At 44.7% G+C, this 21337-nt stretch overlaps 1 long non-coding RNA gene across 2 annotated transcripts in view; it reads right to left on the bottom strand.

The window, feature by feature from the left end:
- Positions 1 to 18960, bottom strand: part of LOC125759593 (uncharacterized) — a 42292-nt gene extending 23332 nt beyond the window's left edge. Inside the window, exon 1 of one of the 2 annotated variants that reach the window (XR_007417216.1) lies at positions 18728 to 18960. This is a non-coding gene — a long non-coding RNA (uncharacterized LOC125759593). Of the gene's footprint in view, positions 1 to 5365; positions 5556 to 18727 lie in introns of those variants that run through there. The other variant, XR_007417217.1, reaches the window with a different exon arrangement.
- Between the last annotated feature and the right edge of the window lie 2377 nt (positions 18961 to 21337).

Below are 21337 nucleotides of genomic sequence, written 5' to 3'. Positions count from 1 at the left end.
CTTTCGTTTATTTACGCACACTGACACTTGCTTACAAACAAAGGCCGGGGCGGCTACTAAACAGACCTCGCACCAACGACAATTGGGCTGGATCCGCACTAGACGTTTCCTTCCAAACCCCTAAGAGTTTTCTCTCTACGTAAATCAACACTCAGTTCTCGCAGTCTTTTCTGATCCCTCGATCAGAGGCGGTGCCAAACACGACCTCTGTCCACTCTTCCACATCTCTCCCTTGGGCTCCAAGCTCCTCTCCTCCCCTGTTTTCTCCTTTAAATATCTCCTGTCTGCTCTGAGACCACCTTGCGGGACCGACCCCTTTCTGTGCTCCACCAATGAAGCGAAGACCTTTCACCCTCGCAGAGACGGTGTCTCCGCCTCCACATTCTCACACTTTGCTGCCCTTATCATGCAGGAAATCAGCTAAAGAAGCAATCAGCCATTGTGTCAAGGTACGACTGAAATATACCGCAGCAGGACCAACATGCCTATTCTAGTGAGCCGATCACCTGTCTCGAGTTTTGTCTGAGACAAGGTGCCCCTGCCTGTTTACAACGACTGTAGAATTGTTACACGCCATCGCATCGTCCTGTCGGGAGGGGCGTCGCGGCAGGGACAAGTTGTTTGTCAGTCTGCCTCTCTGTGAGACCGCTTGGCGATTCACCAGCGAAACGAGTGGTGAACAAAAGTTCGTGGAGCTCGGCGACAAAGGCACGTGCAGGGCTGAACGGCTTAATGGCCCGTCTGAGCCACCACTTTTCATAATGCCGTCCCCTTTCCATCGGGCACCGTCTGCCGATGAGCCATGGTTCACCTGCGCCGGAGAATCTGCCCCCGAAAATAACTCCTATGCGAAAGGCATTTCTCCATGTCATCTGCATTACTTGCAAATAAATCTCGGGCTTGGAAAGTGTTAGAGGGCCCCTAGAAAATGTACTGCTTTCTTGTGAGATCTGATATTTTCGCTGCGTCCATGTTCTGTAATGTTTGTACTTCTAACTTTTATTATGTTACCTTCCAGTATTTTTAATATAAGTGCTTTTTAGCTGCAATGAATTGTTTAACATCGATGCTACAAAATAAGTTGTTTAGGTGTTTTAGTCACCTAAATAAAATGATGTGTTGTGATAATGCATTGCTAATTCTTGATATTTCAATATGTGCAGTTATAGTGTGTGGACTCATTCGCATTTAATGCATTAAATGCTCCAAGGAAAGCTGAGTGGTGGCTTTAGTGCGCTCGTTTATTGTTGCCATTGAATGCAATTGTTATGACAATCTTTAGTCAGATTGCTGAGAATAATGTGCTCTTGCGATTCCTACATTGTGTCACTATGGTTTTGGCAGTACTGCCAACGGGTTTTGTGTGGCTAAATGCAGCTGGCTTTTCGCTTGGTGGTGGACAGGCCGCTCTGCTTTAAAGAAGTAAAAAACAACATGGTTGATCCCTCCGTCATAGAAATCGGAATAACACGAAAGTAAAGGGTGCCCTTACAGAAGTAACTGAATGCTTACTGTACATTGATATAAGAGAGGTTGCTCAATGTATATTGATGTGTGGCAGCTAATGGCACCGTTTAACGTGTTTGCACCCACTTTGATGACTGGTGGTACATCTCCATCCCGACGACTAACGTCCATGTTAAATGATTAAACAAACCCTTGTGGTAGCTGTTAACGATGAAAGCGTAATCAGAGAACGAGGTGGGATAGCCCGAAGAGCGTCGCATATTGGACGCAGAACTTGGTCGCCATCCCGCGGCATGTTAAAATGGGATTGAACACCATGGCCGTACTAGAGGGAAACGCAAAGCGCGTCGTGCCGCCTCGGTACCCCGGCCACGATTTTTCTCGGGGCGAGCGCGTTAGCGTGGAACGCGGTGTTACAGCCAGGTGAGGCAGGCGCGCGTGCAGAGCTATTTTTGGTTTGTATTACGGTGATGCTATGACCGAGGCCGACGCTTTTACTACGCTTGGGCAAAGGTCGCCACCTCGCGGTGTGTTAAGACATTGACAAATTTAAACTTCTATTGAAAACGCGCCGAACGGGACGGACACGTAACGCGTTGCAGGTGCTAGTCGTGGAGGCCGCAGCAATGACGAATTACTTTACCTTTCCACTCCCAGAGGCCAACACCACCCAGCTGACCGGGAGAGTGGTAGATATAAAAGGCGCGTTTGTAAACCCTCCGGAGTCTGCGATTGTGGCGCAGTGGATAGCGTGCCCGGCATCTGTAGTTGCGGACCGAGCGGTCGTGCGTTCGATTCCCGTTGACGGTACCTTTTTTTTCTTTGCCATCTGATCGCGTATATTTTTTCGACGTCATTTCCGTGACGGAAATACGTCACTGAAGTCTTGGTGGACCCCGGCATAAAATACTTTCGTGTTAAATATATGTGTTGAGTGATAAATCTGGAGAAAGCTTTATGAAGAAATTTGCTTATATCAAATAACACAAATAAGTTTTCTGCCGTGTGGCAAATTAATGATAAGATGTAGATCGAGTTCAATTATGGGTGCTTACTTTTAAAAATGTTAATTTCATTGTGACGAAACTACTGTGGACAACTTGGGATTTATTTTCGCAACCCGAGGTTCTTGTATTGCACACAAATCGAAATTCTAGATCAGTATTTTCCGCCCCGTGCCCTGGTTGAACGGTTGAAATGCAACTGTTGTGTCCATGAGAGAACATGTAACCTTAAAGGGACGCCTAAGAGAAAAATCATTTTTCGCGTGTTAATAAATTACAATTTCACACTACTGAAAACAAATTTCTTACCACGAGAGTATGCTTGGCAGGCAAGAAAACATGCGAAGAGAAAATGTGGTTGGGGACGCCACCTTGAAATTCTAGCGCCAAACCCCATGACGTCATATATTTTGATGGGATCTACTGGGTCATAAGTAGTTCCTAATTGGTGAAAATGAAGTAAATCGTCCTCTGAGAGGACCAGAGACTTACCATATCACGTTTCAGGAAATCTTGTTAAGCCAATACTGCCAAAATATGAAAAGTACACTTTGAAATTCGGAACGAAACTTGCGGAGATGTCGGCGAGAAATTTAAAAGTGAGACTCTTACCTTGCATTTCTTCTCATGTACACGTATGATGGTGTAATCAACGACATTAGAGGTCTCAGAGGTAATTTATCAATCTAAATCAATTCGTTGTTTCACTTTAGTGTCCCTTCAAGCTCAGCGGCAAAGCTTCTTAAGCATCGCAGTCGCCATGGTAACCAGCAGGTGAAATGTGCTGCTAAGCTCAAAGATGTGCGTTCAATACCCAGCTACGACTGTCACATTTCGGTGGTGGTGACAGGCAACAAAATGCAGGCACTTTGCTTTTCGTGCACGGTAAAGTATTCAAGGGGGTCAAGGATAATCCGGAATCGCTTGCTTAGGCATGTCTCATAACCATTTGATGATGTTGGCATGTAAAACACCATCAACTATTGTTATTTTTCTTATAGGCACTGCACTATTGCAAAGATTAAGGTGTTCACAGGCAAAACACGAACGCTCGTCCTAAGCATGTCTACTATTTTGCTCTCACGCGATGGATATCAGTTTGTGCTAGTGTCCATTCTCGCACATTCAAGCTCGAGATGTATTTTGCTTGACATTATGCATCGAGTGAACAGTGGTGTCCTTTCTTGGCACTTATGTAATGGTGGTAGTGACGTACTATGGCAGATTTTCACTTGAAGTCTCTAGAGTTGACTAAACACAGTGAGTGTAGCCATGTACCTTGCAAGGCAAGATATATTATCTAGCTCCTGTCAGACTGCGGCATCATCTTTTTCACTTTACATTTTTATCACGGCATTTGATGAAGTCATTAGCAACATGTGTGGTGTTACAAGGGGATTAGAGGGTTCTGCTGAGTCAGTTCAATGTATGTGAACAATGTGATTGACACACGTGAACGTTTATTTCATAAATGTTTTCATAACTATTGATCTTTTCTGTGTATTTTAGGTTTTTCTGGCATGTTGTACCACGTACATTAGAATCTGCTCCAGAAAATCACGCTATAAATTGAAATATTTATTTGGTAGAATGTTTGCTAAAAATAGTAATTTTGCTTAACTCAATTTTGATAATAAATTGGGCGATACCACAATGAACCACAATTGAAAGAGAATATACATGAAAAATTCAGCTTGCTCAAACTTAAATATTGTATCAAAACTGCATTCCATGTAGGTATGCTCTTGTGGCTGGTAACTGCTTCTCTTTTAGCTCATTGCTAATAATTATTTGTTGTTTTTCTCTTTTTAAGTTAATGTTGCGAAGCATGAACATAATCTGATGGCACTGCTGAATGGGAAAGATTCTACTTGACCTCGTGCTGCGCATTCTTTATTTTCATTGTGTCATTCTCTCCACATTCTTGCGATTGGTTCTTTCACTAGTGTCTGCATTTTGTGTGAAGTTTGATTTGATTCATTGGTTTTTTTATTACACTCTTCTGTTTGTTGTTTTCCTTGGTTCTAGTAGACTCGCGTGGATCTGTAAGCAGTTTTGATGATTATTCATTTGCTATAGGCTTGCTTTCCGTGCTTGAAATACTAACACTTGCATATGCTTCAATTACAAGCATTACGTATTATTAATGCGTAATTATTAAGAACCTACCATGTCAAGGTGTGCTACCCGCTGGTCAGACAGAAGAGAAACCAAAATTTACCAGGGAAATCGACCCATGCTCCATGTATCCTTAGCGGTTGCAAACATGCTGTGTCCAACGCTTGGTAGCACTGGTATCAATTGAAGCCCGGTTGAGGGCACGTGGTGGAGTGTTCGAGTTAGCAGTGCTGACGGCTGCACATGGTTATGCTATGGTTTACCCTCTCACCTCCTCTTTTCCCTCCTCCTCACCCTAACATCTGTCCTTACTTTCACTTCCTTTTCCCATCGCCTTGCTAAACTATACTATCTATGACTATGCTATGCTAGAAGCTGCTTGGCACGTACCCGCTATTTTTGGAGCTGGTCATGCAAACTGGCGTAACGAAAATTTCAAGGAGCTCCACTGTTAAAAGTGATGCAAAATTTACCTTTGTTATTTTCTTTGTGCAGCAATGGGGTGGTCCAGCCATCCAGTAACTAAGTACGCTGAGAAGACGCAACACCGCCTCCGCTGTAACTACCGTGGCTATGAGACTGGGAACTTGTCCCATATGAAGAAGCACATCAGCGTTCATACAGGCGAGCGGCCATTTCAGTGTCACCTGTGTCTTCGGAGCTTTTCACAAAAACCCCATTTGGTAGTTCACCTGCGTGGCCGCACGCATGAGCGACCACACAAGTGCCACCTGTGTCCCCAGAGCTTCCCTCGAAGGGACACATTGAGAGATCACCTGAAAACGCACATAGGCAACCAGCCGTATAAGTGCCCCTTATGACCTCAGACGTTTGCGTGGAAAAGCCACTTCTGTACGCACTTGCGTGAGCACAAACGCAAGTGAACATTTAAATGGGTGTTGCACTACCTCTTCGTTTTGTATAAAGGCATATCCGACTGGGTATTGTACAGCACTCTGACAGTGCTCAGTTAAGGCATAACTCTATTATTGACCCTACGGGACCGAATTCTGGCTGTGGCAGCTGCATTACAAGGGGGGCTAAATGGAGCATTGCCCATGTAGTTAGATTCAGGTCAGATTTTAAAAAAACCCTAGGTGGTGAAATCTAATGCAGTCCCTCATTTAGGCGGCCTCGTAATAACATCATTGTTTGAGCATGTAGAACCCCAGCAGTTAATTAAATATTATTGTGAAGAACTTTGTTTAAACAGAGTGGAACCACAAATGCAGGAGCCTATTTCATTATGTCATTCGGATTGCTGTCTTCTTACTTAACTGTTGTGTTTCAAATAATTTTCCGTGCAATAGGTGTTTCTTGTCCTTTTTTCCTTTTATATTATTTTGTCGTTCTCTAGGGACACATGAAAGCACTTACATAGCACTTGATCAACAAACACTTTTCTTGTCTTCTTATTGAACAAAAGTATTGTTCTCTTCAAACTTGCACTTCACAATTCTATTGAGGATCAAACCGGATAAAAGGTAAATAAATTTGGACTTCTCATTATCAGAACCACATTGCGCCATGTTTTTTGAATGATTTTTCCATGTTTCATATGTTTGTTAAAGGGCCAGTAAACAGGCTCCGACTTTATTTTACACCCCCTCCCCCCAAATAAGCAATCGTAATGAACTGTGGGATGCGGCCGCTTCCGGTTCGACAGACCACGCGGGTGAGCAGCGGCATGCACGGGTTTTTTTTTACTGCGGAAAGAGGCTCAGCAAGCGAGAAAACGCGCAAAAACAAAATGTGTGTGGCGACGCTACCTAGAAGTTTCCGCACCATTCGCCGTGATGTCACATGTTTTGACGGCACCTACTGGGACTATGTAGTTCCTAATCAGTAAAAATGACGTACATTGTCCTCTGAGGGGGCCATAGACGTAACATACCAAGTTTGAAGTAATTTTGTTGAGCCAATGGCGCCTAAATACGATAAATACTCTTTGAAATCCGTGACGTCACGCGGGGAGATTTTGGCGCGAAATTTAAAAATGAAACTTTGAACTTGATTTTCTCCTCTATTAATAAACCTATGATGACGAAATTAACGACATTTGAGTTCTCAGAGCACAGTTTATCGATATAAACCAATTTATTGTTTCTCTTTAGTGTCCCTTTAATGGCAGAGCTTGAAACACCTGCCTAGTGGGACATGGTTCCTCGTTCCATCCAGTGTGCCAATCCTGCAGTTGCCATAGTGACAAGCACTGTGGCTATGCACCATGAGGAAAATGGTTGGAGGAAATTAATTAAACGCACGAATGTACAGTACAGATGTCTGTTTATGAAGGTACACAAGTGTATAAGTGAGAAAAGAAGCTTTCACATGGAGACAAACCTCCTGTGCGGATTGATTTATGCGCCGAAGCCACAGGTTAAAGAGCAGGCAGCGTCCCTTCGGTGTCTTGTGGCTGCAAAGCTTCTTTTTTTTGCAACCATATCTGTAGGGTCGATATAAAGATCGACCGTATCTGTATGTGTCGATATAAAAATAGAGTACACAAGACAAATGTCGAGCAAGGTTTTGCGACAGTAAAGTGATTATCTGCCACCTTCTTTCTTGACCAATTACGGATGAGCGCATGGTGACGTTGCGTCCCCCAGAAATGCTTCTTGCGAGCACTGCCACGCGCTTAGGTGGTCAGCAGTGCTGTGATTTTTTTACGATTAAAATATTAAATTTATTGACAGCGATGTTTTTACCTAGACTAAAGGCATGTCCGCCTGTCAGTTTGCATGACTTGCAAATAAATGTCAGGCTAGAAAGGTGTTAGAGGGCCCCTTTAGAGGGGCCCTGCAACACCTTTCTTAGTTATATTGGAATAGTCTCATTATTGACGTATGACTCTTCACGAGTCATATGCCGCAAAAATTTTTCGAATCCGTCAGGTCTAAGTGGTGTTACCAAAATATAGAGATCACGTTCCGCAGCTTTCTCCCTCAACTCAACGCCGCGAGCGCGCGGAGAGCTAGGCAGCGACTCGAGGGAGGGAGCGCAGACGAGCGAGGCTCCGCCCAAGAGCGCCGGCGGAAATTTTTTCTTCATTTTTTTCTCTCTGACGTCTGGGCGCAACCACGTGGTCTGTGCCGCCACTTCCGGTCGGCTTGCGTCGTTCTCGTCGAGCGGAGTCGATCGCACTGTGTGTCGCGCGTGCTTGAAAACTGTGCGTCGGTTTGGTAATGTTGGGTGTGCACCTCGAACGCCGTAGTGTTTTCATCGCTTTGCCAACCATGGAAGCAAACCTGCGCGCTCGTTTGGAACGAATGACAGCTGAGATCGGTTTCGGCCCATACTCCGATACACCGCCTCGTAAGACGGCACTGGCAGACGACCCCGAAGCGCCGCCATTACCGGACGCCAGCATTGTTATCGGAGACATGCTGCACGGCTGCCTCGGTCGGTCGTGAGAACGTGCCGACGATGCAGTTCCCAGCTGACGAGGCAACACTCGAACGGCTGCCACTCTCAACGGCAACCGGCGATGGTCAAAAGCACAGAAATATTCACGTTTTCGGCACTGCGCATGGCGAAGAAAACGGAACCACACAACTACGAGTAGACGAGCTGTCGGTGAGACCGGCAGTGCTACTATTAATGTTTGTTCGGTGTTTTTAACGCGATAACAGAATATAAACATACATATTATCTACTTATTGAACTCAAAATTAACAACGAAAGTAATAATGAGGGTGTTATCGTGATTATAACATCAGCCAATGGTGGAACTGCCGACAATCGCGTCATATTTTGCGGACTAATACATCATTTGTCGAGAGAAGAGGGAGCGATTTTCAGCTGACTTTGAGAATTTATTGTAAATTCCAGGCCGTGCGCATCGCTATAATATTTGGCTCGCGTGTTCTCGGGAGCCTCGACTACCGATCGGCAGCGCTTTTTGAGCATGCTCGAAAAGTGTTGCAGGGCCCCTTTAAAATGCTTGGTTTTCTGGTGAGATCTGAGGTTCTTACTGCATAAGTGTTCTGCAATGTTTGTATTTGTTTGAGCTTTTAATTGTGTTGCCTTTGAACGTTTTTAATATAAGAGCTTGTCTGCTGCAATCGATTGTTTAAACACAGCGTTACAACAGAATTTATGTAAGTGTTGTTAGCGCCCTAAATAAAATACCGTGTTGTAATTGTGCATTGGTGTTCCTTGACACATCAATATGTGCCGTGATAGTGTGTGATCCCATTTATATTTTATGGTGTTGAATGCTCCAAAGGAAGATGAGTGAGGGCTTCTGTATGCTCATTTATTGTTGCCATGGAATGGAATTTCATGGGAAATTTTAGTCATATTGCTGAGAATGTGCCTTTCTGATCCCCACGTTTGTCTCACAACGCTTTTGGCAGAACTGCGGTTGTGGTGTGTATTGCTAAATGTAGCTAGCTTTTCACTTGATCATTTGTAGTACTTGTGGACAGGCAATTCTGCTTTAAGAGTGAGAAAATATTTGCACCATTGCAAATTTGGAGAAAGCTTTATCAAGAAGCTTGTTTATATCAAAATAAAAACCCGCCAGGCTGATTGGTTGAGCTTGTTGAGTGAAACTCTGTAAATCTAAACAAAAATAACACTTTTCGACACGCTTTATGATCGACGGTCAATAAATGCGTGAAATTTATATAATTTGATGGAAAGGTTCTGTAGACCAAATTTAAGGCAAGTGGAGGAGTTAGAATAAATTATAGTGTATTTTATTGCAACTGATTGTAATTACAGTAAAAGCTCGTTAATTCGAACTGACGCCCTGGTCCTGGCCCAGCTCTTTGTATTTCTAGGGGGGAAAACTCCCAATAATTCGAATGTGTCGGTATCCACAGCGGTTAATTCGAACTGGAAATCTCTGGCTTTCATTGCGCCTCACAGAAGTGGATCCAAAGTGATCTCAATGTGTTGCAAAACAAACCAAACTTACTAGAGATGTAAAACTGCAGCATTTATCAGCAGATCAGAATTCGGACGCTGTGCTGGAGCTGTTGGGGAAGCTGCAAACGATGCTCATGCAGTCGCGACAGAAGGAACGGAAGCAAATCCAAATTACTGATTACTTTTCGTTTTGATTGCGTTAACTCTGCCATGTTAATAAACGTGGTTTGGAAAATAAATAGTGTCATATATATCACATTAAGGCTCACTGCTCACATGAATGCATGTTGGTGCTTGTTTCTGGCGTATCACTGACTGATCAATTAATTCTGTTTGCTCTTAGAGCTCCACGAACTAAATTTGTGAAATCGCCTGCCACAAACTTGTGTAGTTGCCCCTAGTTCGCAATAACGAGTCCAGAGGTGGCTTCTTTGGATTCTACCCGCGCTGTGTGGTGCGACGTCCGTTCATCTAGCGTCCACCGTCTAATTCGAACTCCGCTTAATTCGAACAATTTTGTAGTCCCCTTCGAGTTCGAATTAAGGAGCTTTTACTGTACTACATAAATATTTATGTAATGATTGTACAGTGAGTCATGCTATATTTCTTCACAAAGTAATTTCAACTACCATCTCAAATTACATGTGATATGTATCTGCTCGCAATAACCATTCCTCAAAAGGTAAAAAAAACTATTTGGAAATTCCTGCTGAAACACCCCGTGTCCACTGTCTCGTTAAACACTATATTGCCTCCACCAAAGTGATTGTGTCTAGCAAAATATTTCAACCAAAAGTTAATACAGTGAAACCTCGGTGATACGATCACCGGTCATACGAATTTCAGGTTTGATACGAATTTTTTGTTGGTCCCTGCCAAGGCCCATTGGCCTGCAGTGTAATGGAGTACGTTGTTGTGAACCGATTTCCACCCAGCGACGTTTGATACGAACGTATGCTACCGCCTGCAGATACGAAGAGGTGCTGTCCGCGCTGTCGTGGAAGACGCGCCAAGCACGTGCGAGCGCGGGGACGCAAGCATGGGCATGAGCGCCGCATCGCCAAATCGTCAGAATCACGGTGTAAGAAAAACACTTTTCTTGCGGTCAGAATAAACTTTCAGAGACGCGTCACGGCCTCCGAGATTGTGTGCGCGAATCTTTGAGGCTCTTATGTGCCTCCGTGCGCCTTCGCGTTTAGATTACAGAGGACATTAAAGGGGCCCTGCAACACCTTTCTTAATTACATTGGAATAGTCTCATTATTGACGTATGACTCTTCACGAGTCATATGCCGCAAAAATTTTTCGAATCCGTCAAGTCTAAGTGGTGTTACCAAATTATAGAGATCACGTTCCGCAGCTTTCTCTCTCAACTCAACGCAGCGAGCGCGCGGAAAGCTGCGCGCGGCGTGAGGGGAGGGAGGGAGGGCGGAGGTGAGAGGAGGCGACGTCAGCGCCGGCGGCATTTTTTTCATTTTTTTCTCTCTGGCGTCTCGGCGCAACCACGTGGTCTGTGCCGCCACTTCCGGTCGGCTTGCGTCGTTCTCGTCGAGCGGAGTCGATCGCGCTGTGTATCGTGCGTGCTTGAAAACTGCGCGTCGGTTTGGTAATGTTGGGTGTGCACCTCGAACGCCGTAGTGTTTTCATCACTCTGCCAACCATGGAAGCAAACGTGCGCGCTCGTTTGGAACGAATGACAGCTGAGATCGGTTTCGGCCCATACTCCGATACACCGCCTCGTAAGACGGCACTGGCAGACGACCCCGAAGCGCCGCCATTACCGGACGCCAGCATTGTTATCGGAGACACGCTGCGCCCGTGCCTCGGTCGGTCGTGAGAACGTGCCGACGATGCAGTTCTCAGCTGACGAGGCAACACTCGAATGGCTGCCACTCTCAACGGCAACCGGCGATGGTCAAAAGCACAGAAATATTCACGTTTTCGGCACTGCGCATGGCGAAGAAAACGGAACCACGCAACTACGAGCAGACGAGCTGTCGGTGAGACCGGAAGTGCTAATATTAATGTTTGTTCGGTGTTTTTAACGCGATAACATAATATAAACGTACATATTATCTACTTATTGAACTCAAAATTAACAACGAAAGTAATAATGAGGGTGTTATCGTGATTATAACATCAGCCAATGGTGGAACTGCCGAGAATCGCGTCATATTTTGCGACTAATACATCATTTGTCGAGAGAAGAGGGAGCGATTTTCAGTTGACTTTGAGAATTTATTGTAAATTCCAGGCCGTGCGCATCGCTATAATATTTGGCTCGCGTGTTCTCGAGAGCCTCGACTACCGATCGGCAGCGCTTTTTGAGCATGCTCGAAAAGTGTTGCAGGGCCCCTTTAACGCCGTGTTTCTTTTTTTCTAACGCGTCTACGCGGGCTGCTGTCGTTGTATTGTGTGTACACGTGCCTGCCTCGTGCATCAGACATCCTATGAAAGGTGGACGAGGAACGAAAGAAGGCGAGGACGATGTTGGCAAAGGAGTCAAGCCTTACAACGTCAACATGCGCGACCGTCCAGGTCGCGCTTGTGCGGCCATGGCCGTATATCTGCCAAAAACCATCAACACCTCCGCGATAACAGCATCATAACACAGGACCGTGGTCCTGTAATCCGCCTTTATCACGACGGCCTGGCGCATGCGCTCTACCCCAGCGGAAAAGTCGCGAGACGTCTCCTCATCTCGGAGGCCTTGCTTCTGGCAGTACCGATTCTCCCAGCCCCTACCAAACCCCTTTTAAAATGGCAGAGGGCAGCACAGGAACATGGAAGAGGCGGATGTTGTGGCCTTGATCCATTGCGTCAAAGCGCTTCTTTTGTTACTTTCGCTGCAGTACTCCGGTGTCATGCAAAAAAGCATACTAAAATGTGGAAGGGGCTACTGATGTCGTGGGTTGCAATGCACCTGGTTCATTAATTAAATGCGCGCGTACGGGCCGTATACTTACGAGTGCTGGTATATTGCCGACATCTAAAAACTTAACTGACAATCATGCAGGGTTTTTCCTGACGGTGCTGCAGCCCTGAAAAACAATAAATGAAAATGTACGCCAGCTTTCTTTTTGTGACATGCTCATTTTCCATGCTTTGTGGTGAATCAAATTTCGGATGATACGAATATTTTTGGTGGTCCCGTGAGATTCGTATCACCGAGGTTTCACTGTATAATGGAACTTTAGGCACCAAGAATACTTAATTTACCATTAGCTCAGTGTTTGCAGTCTTATCCATGCCAGCAGTGCACAGGAATGGCAAAAGTCGCGTCTCCAAATGAGGATGCCATATTGCAAATGGTTTATCATAGACACTGCACTAGGATGTCGACTGGCAGAGTGCGAACGCTCATTCTAAATATGTTTACTATTATCACATGTGATGCATATCAAGAGTGTACTAGTGCGTATTCCCGCACATTCCTACTCGAAATGTTTTTTGCTGACATAAAGCATAGGCTGAACAGTGGTGTCCTTTCTCAGTAATGCATACTTCCACTGTTTCATATGACCATGATCTTTTTTGCTTGGGAAACAGCAATAAATTCTGTTGTAGAAATATCTGTCCTAGAAATATCTGTCCTTATTGGAAAAGTTGAAAAAGAATTGATTACTCATTATGGAGCTTAAAGCCCAGAAGCTTGCTGCTAAATTGCACACAATATGACTAAATGCTTTCATGTCCTTGTTCATGCAGTTAAGAAGGCAGACTTGAATTTCTTGTGCCATTTATCGACAAGTACCGAAACCTCGAAGTTTTAACGCGATAGCGTAGAGAGCTCGTGTCGCAGATATTCCGCCGTCGGCGTCGGGACCGTTGGTTGTCAGCGAAAAATCGTCCGTGAGCGCAATATCGAGAAAGAAGCAATTAAATAAAGAATAAAATTTTCGGTCCCATTGAGGATCGAGCCCGGGCCGTTCGCGTTGCAAGCAGGTGTTCTACCACAAAGCGACGATGTTACTTGCAGCTGCTATGGAAACAAACACTACATAAATGCCATGTAGCGGAGGGAGTCTCCTTAACGCATTTTGTTCAACAGGTGTCACGACAAAAACGAGCCCATTCGGCGATTTGTAGGCGGATTTGGGAGGCCATCAGTCTACGTCTAAAAAGGCCGGGATAGTGCAGCCATCGCCGCTAAAAACACACACGAACTTTCAAAGACCTCTAAAAATGGACAACTATGTCCATCTAGCGGAAAACATATCAAGCCAATGCCGCCTTTCCAGAGAAGGCGTTGATCAAGCAAACAGCAAACGCTAGATAATGTGCTGCCATCTGTGAGGCATTGTGAGACTCTTCATGGCCTCCGAGATGGCAAGCGCGCGGCGTGTATCTTGGAGGTCATGCGACTCTTCCTTTAGATCAAAAACCTGTATGTACCATTCTCGCGCGCGCGCGCGTGTGTGTCTGTCTGTGTGCGTGTGTGTGTAACAATACACATTAATAAGTATGCACTTAGTGGTTGAAGTGCGCACTAGGGGCCGGATTTCGCTATTGCGTTCAACTCTTAAAGGCGAAGCTTAAGGGTCCCCCAATTTTTGCTGTATTCTATAAAGTGGCAGTGCACATTCTATTGCATAGCGAAGCCAGGAGGAAGTTATCAATGTTGAAGTCTTTGCAGCCTTTGCATTCTTCGTGCCCCATTAGAAGGGCTTCACTATCTTGGATATCGAAAGGGAATGTTCAAACGTATTTGTGGTATCAAAATTCAAGAAATAATCTGCATCTGCACTCAATAATCACTGTGTTCTAATTCTAATTATGTTCACCATCAATTACCAGGACAGACACCTCACGCACAACCAAGTGTATTGTTTACAGGACTGTTGTCTTGTATTTTTGTGCGTGCGTGCATGTGCTATGGTCAGTTAAGTATTATGGTGGACCTTCAGACAAATTCTCCAGAGCTCACTAAACGCAGTGACTGACTGTAGTGACGTACTTTGCAAGTCAACATATATTATTTATCTCCTTTCAGAAGGTGTCATCATCTTCTTCATTTTACATTTTTATGTGTGCATTTGATTATCAACAACATGTGTGGTGAAAAAAGAAGCTTAGTGTATTCCACCGAGTCCGTTCAAAATATCAAAATGTGCGTGAACAATGCGATTGCCACATGCCACCATTGATTCTTCAGGTTTGATGAAGCTTTGTGGCATGTTGTACCATGTACAATAGAATCAGCTTCCTGGAAATCACTCTATGAATGGTGCAATGTTCTAGCCAATATGCAACAAACAGGAATTTCAGTTTACTCAATCTTAAGGATTAAACGGCTGATAGAACAACGAATCACAATTATAACCGTATATAGGTGCTAAGTAAAACTTAAATTGCGTATCAAAACTGCATTCCATGTAGCAATGTTCCTGGGGTAGATAACTGCTTCTCTTTTTGTCCATTGTTAGTAATGCATTGTTCTTCTCTCTTTAGATGCAAGTCGCCAAACATCAGCGGAATCTGATGTCACTGTTGAATGGGAAAGATTATACTAGGAACTCCCGCTGCATTCCTTATTTCTGTTGTGTCATTCTCTCTGCATTCTTATGACTGTTTCGTTGAGCAGTCTCTGCATTTTGTATGAAGTTTGATTTGACTGATATTTTACTAAGCTGACATGTTTGTTCTTTTCCTAGGTTCTAGTAGATTCACACGGATCTTCAAGCAATTTTGATTGATATTTATTTGCTATATAGGCATGTTTAGTGTGGTTCTAGTACTAACACATGCACATGCTTTGATTATAAGCATTAGGTATTGTTAGTGAAGCTGATTAAACTAAAGTTTACTGAACGAGGTTCTTTTATACTGGTAGGAACTTGCTTTTTTAATTTTGTCTTTTATTCTTTGCTTCACTTGGTGTTTTTTCGTATCTTTATCTGACAGATCCTGCTTGATTTATCCTGATCGTTTAGAATGCAATTTAGAATTGAAGACAGTTTTTATTGTACTTCCTTTTGTACACAGCATGAGCAAAAGCAAAAGCTTTGGGTGTCCCGGTATTTTTAGCCTAGCATGTTTGTATAAAGAAATGTCACATATAATAAGATCTTGCAGTGAGGAACCAGGAAAAGACGTGACATGAAATAATTTTATTGTAATACTTGTATTGCTAAGAGGTTTATTAGCAAAGAATATGGCAAGAACAAGCAGCGGTCAGCAGCGTTCGGCCAAGCGCAGCAACCACGAGCTCATGTCGATGGTGATGCCGATGAGGCGCAGAGCAATGCCGCTGAGGCCATTCTTCTTCTTTACAGTATATAGTTCTCTATCACAACACGCAATGTATTGAGAATGTATGCTCCAGTTATGAAACTGGCTCAACTTCATTTGGGTACTGAGGTCAGAGTATGCCATGACATTATTACTTAAGGTATGGGTTGACAAACTTGGCTACAGGAGCCGCTCATGACACAGCCACCCTTAATGTCTTTTAACGTAATCAATCTTTATATTCTACAAAACCTTGTCAGATAATATGTGTAGATTTCACTACGTCCCAAATCTTGGCAATACCATACTTGCGCACTGGAAAAATCTTCAAACTTGACGTACTGTGCTTTGTTTCTGAAAATTGTCCTCAAGACCTAAAGCGCCCTAAACCACCTTTGATAATTTTTTAACACTTCAATTAAACGCGCGCATCGAGTTCAGGATGCTGTTTCAATCAACAGTGCTCAAAGCGGCAGCTCTACGAGCTGCAGGTGCATCGCACGCAATAAAATGTCACAGTTTCACCGCAAGGGCGAAGCGATGAATGCGATAGCAACAGATTGTGTTATACGAAGTGAGGCTGGCAGCTAACTGTTTTGTATCCGATCCCGCGTAACTACAAAACGCTGGTGTAAGAGAATCCGGCCGCTCCAGGGAGAGATGCTCTCCGCATAGTCACTTCGCGTTGAGAGCGCAGCACGTAGAAGGGTATACGAGCCGCCCGCTGTGATGGCTGTCAAGATAGCTCGCGCGCGCCAGCGATCCCGACCGCGCCCTTAGATTCAAAGTTCAAAGTTGCGCTGCTCGCGCGAACACCCCCCCCTCCCCGCTACGAGCGACGGAGGGTGCATGCGCCTTTTGTTTTCATGCTCGTTAACGAAGGGCGTGGCGTTTCCTGTTTGCTTCGACGGCACGCCTCCCGAGCGGGGCAATGTTATCGCATGCACCCTCCGAGCGACGGAAATGAGCAGACTCGTTTGATCACTGCTTCGGCCGCATTCGTCGCCTGCGCTCGCGCGCTTTTACCCGCGGTAGAACATACGATGCGCGGGGGGATCTTATCAATTTGGACTTCATACGGCAGGGACATGACGGCAACGGCGACGGCAAAAACCCGTCTAGACTGTCCGTATGATTGCTATCGCAACAAAATTAAATAAAAAATATAAACAATCCATTGTCCTCTCCGGGACATTCGGTATCGCCAGCGGTGGCCGTGACATCACCACTCGCGTCTGGCCATCTCAGCAACAAAAAGAACCTGCTTGCTTGCTCGCAGCAGGCCCATAGCCAGGGCGGATGCCCTAGGGGCCCAGACCTCGAAATCTTGATGGAGGAGGTTGTTTTACTGAAAATGAATAATGAACATAAGTTTTATTGCGATAACAATTATATGGACAGTCTCGGCTGAATTTTGCCGGCGCCGTCGCCGCCGTCATGCATCGTATATGTATAAATGTGTATATATCTATCAAATTCCCAAAGAAAAATAATTCAGAAAAATGCTTCCGAAGCGCGGAATCGAACCAGTGACCTCCCAAACCGCAGCGCATTACGCTAACCAATACGCCAGAAAGCGCAGATCCTTCGGGTAGCTAACGGCGAGCGTTATATAGACCCTTTACCGCTGGCAGGACTCGGAGACGGCAGGCGCTTATAAGCGTATTTCATTACCAGCGACATGGCGCGAGGAGTGGGACGGGCGGATTTAAAAGTCGTCGGCGAGCTCGCTCGCTTCTTCTTATATTTAGCAGGGAGAACCTTGCCCTTCCGCTGACTGCTTGCGCGCTTTTCTCGTGGTGAGGGGAAGAGGGATGTTTAGAGCTTTCACCGTGATGTCCGCGCTCGTGTTACGGAGCATACGAAAGTCACTCGAGCTCAAGGGACGCCGCTAAACGAACAAACAGAAGATGAGCGCGAACTATCAAGTGTCACAGCTCGACACTTGAAGCACGCTAGTTTCCTTCGCTGCTTCGGCCGCCTTTGCAACAGGAGCGCTGTTCAAAATCAGATTATCCATTGGCGAGCCTCACTTCGTATAGCATTAGTTTCTTGCTATCGCATTCATTGCTTCGGCCTTGCGGCGAAACTGTGACTTTTTTTTTTCTTATATAGTCAAGGCCTTCACCATGTGCCCCCCCCCCCCCCCCCGAAAAAATTTCTGGCTATGGGCTTCGCTCCCAGGTATGCGCACTCGCCACTCTTCCGGCTCGCACGGTGAGGAGGAACACTCAGCCAGGAGGAGAGATGAACCGACGAACGGAGCATAGCAAAGGAAAGAGTGAAACGAGTGAGGGCCTTTTTTCGATCATCAAACATTTCTAACTCTGCTATTATGGCACCATTTCAAAAATTCTCACGGGACATGTTCTTGAAGACTCGTTCACAACTGCAACCTTAGAACTACATTTCGACCTCTGGGTGGTCTGGGGCCCTTTTATGAGTGAAGAAAAAGTGTCTTATTAGCACTAGTATCTGTTAAATAATTTTTCTTGTATTTTAATAATGTGGCCATTACAGCTGCATATTGATAAGCGTGAAAAGAGAAATCCTTGTATACTTAGGTTTTGGTGTGTGGTAAAGACAGAAAACTCAAGTGATCGAAGATAATTTTGAAGCTTCCACTATGGCATGCCTCCTAATCGGACGATTGTTTTTGCCTGTAGTAATGCATGATTTAATTCGATTATTGTTACCTTTCTTCCATGAAAGGTGATTGAAAATTTACCCGTGTTATTTTCTTTGTGCAGCGCTGGGGTGGTCCAGCCATCCAGCAACTAAGGATGGTGAGAAGTCGCATCATGGACGCCGCCACCGCTGTAACTTCTGTGAATATGCAACTGAGAATTCGTCCCATATGAAAAAGCACATCAGGGTTCACATAGGCGAGCGGCCATTTCAGTGTCACCTGTGTCCTCAGAGCTTCTCACGTAAATATGATAGTTCACCTACGTGCCCACAGACGTGAGCGGCCACACAAGTGCCACCTGTGTTCCCAGAGCTTCCCTCGAAGGTCCACGTTGAGAGATCACCTGCACATGCACGAATGCGATCAACCGCATAAGTGCCCCTTATGTCCTGAGACGTTTGGTTGGAAAAGCAACTTAAACAGGCACTTGCACACACACAAACACAAGTGAACATTTCAGTGGGACTTCTGCTAACTCCTCTTTTTTTTAGAAAGACACATTCAACTGGGTCTGTTACAGCACTCTGACAGTGCTAAGTTTTATGTGAAAACCAAAGGCATAACTCTGTTAGTGACAGTGCGACTTCATCATTGCCACTTAAAGTTTGTGCTACAGAACGTAAAATTTATCTAATACATTTGATTGCAGTCCACCTCAGTGGTGCAGTGGTTGCGGTGCTGACCCGAAAGCCACGGGTTCGGTCGTGGCCATGGTGGTCACATTTCAATGGCGGTGAAATGCTAAAGGCCTGCGTACTGTACGATGTCAGTGCAAATTGGAGAACACCAGACAGTCGAAATTGACAGAGCCCTCCGTCACAGTGTGCCTCATAATCATATGTCTGTTTTGGCACTTACAACCCCGGATATTATGATTACATTTGTTTCCATTTTCCTGTGTTTCTTTACAGCATTCTTATGTAACCATTGACATGTTTGAAGGACAACCAGTGTTGGTCTGGTAAGCTAGATGACACCGGTTCGATTGCCGGCCACAGCAGCCACAGCTTTAAAGGTGCTAAATGCAAGAACTTGAGTGTACTTAGATTTAGATGCATGTTAAAGGGACACTAAAGACAAATAACAATTTATGTCAGAGTGAAGGCTCAATGTATGACAACTTCTAAAACGGCAATAATATCAACAGCAGTGTCCTACTTACCGAGAAATTAAGCTAAATGTATCACAGGATGAGCGACAAGAGTGGGACATTTTCGAAGTGATCCCGATGACGTATGAGAGTCTGCCTACAATGAATCACTAGTAATCAAACTAGCAGTAATAGAAAAAGAACCTGCCGTACATGAAAAGACGTAATAAAATGCTGTTTGTTTCCGTTTGATTCATGGAAAAATGAACCTCTGTGGCGTTGCCATGGGGAACGGCGCGCGTGGTTCAAAGGTTCCGTTTTCGCCAAACTGCGCTTCGCCGTGCGCCCTGCTTCGCTCACGTGGTCGCGTCTCAGTGGTAGTTTCAGGATCGCGTACTGCCGCGTGTGTTTTGCGCGATCGTGAAAGTCGCTCTGACAGAAAGTTCGACAAAATGCCGCATGCAACGACGCCGGCACTACGAGCCCTGAGCAGCATACCGCGTTCATCGGGGCTCAAATCGTTGAATTGGAGCCCAGCGTCGCGATCCAATGTCTCGTTGTCAAGTTCTCCGTCCACATCCATTGCGGCGATTGCGGCAATCACGGAGGAAGTGGCGGCAAGCTTCGATGGCCGTTGTTGGTGCTGTAGGTCCCGCTACTTTCGCTCGCTGATATTAGTGTCGGCGGCCGCGCAGTAAAGGCGGGCAACGTTGGGCACGGCAGCAGTGACGTATAAAAGTCTTATTTCAGGCGGGTGATTTGAAGTGCGCTAACGCGATGCGGACCACTAAAACGTGCTTTTATTTCAAAATAAGCACTTCTTTGGCATAAAAGTAGCACTACGAGGTTTCTGGACCGCTATTTCAACAATCAACGTCGACTTAATATTTGCCTTTAGTGTCCCTTTAAGAAAAACCCAGGTGGTAAAGTTTAATGTGGAGTCCCTACTAAGGTGTGCCTCATAATCATATTGTTTGAGCACGTAAAACCCCCGCAGTAATTAAATATAATTATTAAGAACATAAACAGTGTAGATCAAGAAATGCACGTACCTGTTTCATTATGTCATTTAGATTTTTGTCTTGTTGCTTGACTCCTCTCTTAAAATATTTTTCTAGTGGAGTACGTGCCTCCTGCCAGTTTATATCATTTTGCCATGTACGTATGGTTTTTCTCAAGCAACACATTCATGCAATTACATAGCACTTATTCACCAAAGGTTTCTCCTATGTCTCCTTAAGGAAAAAAAGTATTGTACTGTTTAAAGTTAAATTACGCTATTCTAATAAGGTTCAGATGCAGTTGAAAGCTAAATAAGTTTGGTATTCTCATTTCAGAACCATAGTGCACCTTAATTGTGTAAATGCTTTTTCCATGCTTAAGTTTTTTGGTAACACTCACGCCAGCTTATTCGGTATAGTTTTGAGAGTAGGCTTGTGTTGTCTTGAGAAGTTAATCTCATTTTTTGCACTCAATATGTGATTCTAGACTGATCCTAGGCTCCTGCGAACTTCCTGCGGCTCTAGCTCATTCACTGACAAATATTTTGAAACACATTTGTGGTGTTGACTGATTTATAGCTTGAGATTACACCGGTTCACTTACATGTCCTTGGAAGCTGTTCACGTTTATGTTCTTATTTTCAAGGGAGCACATGGCAACACTGTGGCTGTATGTAAACATTACAGTAATATTGTTTGCAATTACAAAATGTTTCGATGTGTGGCCTTTGTCGAAAGAAATGATTCCCTCAGAAGAATGAGTGTCTCGGAGCTATGAGAAATTGTCTGTTTTGAGGCGTACTGTTCATTCTTGTGTTGTATGTTGAGAAATATATATGCTGCAAAATTCAAGCGACAGTTC

Source organism: Rhipicephalus sanguineus, chromosome 8 (assembly GCF_013339695.2).
Source record: "Rhipicephalus sanguineus isolate Rsan-2018 chromosome 8, BIME_Rsan_1.4, whole genome shotgun sequence".
Lineage (NCBI taxonomy): Eukaryota > Metazoa > Arthropoda > Arachnida > Ixodida > Ixodidae > Rhipicephalus > Rhipicephalus sanguineus.
Note: the sequence above shows the minus strand (reverse complement) of the source record. Positions and strands in the feature narration are given on the sequence as shown.